Genomic DNA, 1,305 nt, shown 5'->3' on the forward strand with positions numbered 1-1,305 from the left:
TGACTTGTGTTCAAATACCATTGAGCTCGACTCTGCCTAACATTCATTCGGGGTCGATAAGATGTCAGACACACGCCTTTCGTGTTTATTTAAATAGATTTGATGCTCTTTAATATTTATAAAGGACTTGAAAGCTTCCTTCGCATCATTATATCTGTTATTTTGATATCAGTATCACTTCCCAGAATGGACCATCACTAGAGCGATAACCGAATTTTAAATTTTTATTTAAATTTATCAAACTTTTATTAATTTTTTATTAGAAGGCGTGGCTGTGTGGTATGAAGCTTGCTTCCCAACCGCATGGTTCCAGGTTCAGTTGCACTACGTGGCACTTCAGCCAAGAGTCTTTTACTATAATTTCAGGCCGATTAAAGCCTTCTGAGATGATTTTGTAAATGGAAACTGAAAGTAACCCGTCGTTTGTATTAGTCCCCCACCACCACTTAACAACCGATGTTGGTATGTTTACGTCCCCGTAACCTAGCGGTTCGGCAAAAGAACCCAATAGAATAAGTGCTGAGTTTGAAATTAAAGTCCTGGGTCGATTTGTTCAACTGAAAAGCATTTCAAGGCGGTGCCCCAGTATGGCCGCAGCCAAGTTACTGAAACAAGTAAAAGAAGAAGAGAAAAAAAGAAATTTTTCACTATAGGAAAGCAAAAATTAAGTACAAAAACTGGTTTGTTTCAGATGTTTGTTTATTTCAATAGATTTATGCAATGTACACTATAATAACTAAAATTTGGTTGGTTGTGATGACTTCAGTTCCGAGAATGACATGCATTATTAAACTGTATTTAAGGTGGCGAGCTGGCAGAATCGTTAGCCTGCTGAGTGAAATGGTTATTGGTATTTCGTCCAACCTTGCGTTCTGAGTCGTCGAGGTCGGCTTTGCCATCTATCCTTTCGGTGCCGATGAAATAAATACCAGTTACGCACTAGGGTCGATGTAATCGACTTGTGCTATAGTAGAAAGGATTATTAAATTGGATTAGTCAGTGAATTATATTTATATTCTTGTCGTCAGCTGTGGTGATTTTGTCGCTGTTCTTCAAGAATCCCTCGATGTTTGGGTCAAAGTTGATCAAAATAAGTAGATATTTTTACAAGACAAGCTATGGAAGAATTCAGCCTTCTTTCTACCTTGGTGCGGCCCCTGGAACGAAGTCTGATGGTAGGGTGTCTGGGACGTGGGCGGGTACATCATGGGCAAGTGCGGCACCTGGAAACTTGACTGAGTTTGCAACTTCAGCACCATAGGCGTTGTTTACTAAAATATGAATGTCGACACATTAATATATATA

The 1,305-nt window shown here is 39.2% G+C and overlaps 1 long non-coding RNA gene across 1 annotated transcript in view; it reads right to left on the reverse strand.

The window, feature by feature from the left end:
* Window positions 1-681: 681 nt before the first annotated feature.
* LOC106869656 (uncharacterized) overlaps window positions 682-1,305 on the reverse strand; it is a 3,382-nt gene continuing 2,758 nt past the window's right edge. Inside the window, exon 3 of the long non-coding RNA XR_001409425.2 lies at window positions 682-1,271. This is a non-coding gene — a long non-coding RNA (uncharacterized LOC106869656). The remainder of the gene's footprint in view (window positions 1,272-1,305) is intronic.

The sequence above is a fragment of the Octopus bimaculoides genome, chromosome 9 (assembly GCF_001194135.2).
Source record: "Octopus bimaculoides isolate UCB-OBI-ISO-001 chromosome 9, ASM119413v2, whole genome shotgun sequence".
Taxonomy (NCBI): domain Eukaryota; kingdom Metazoa; phylum Mollusca; class Cephalopoda; order Octopoda; family Octopodidae; genus Octopus; species Octopus bimaculoides.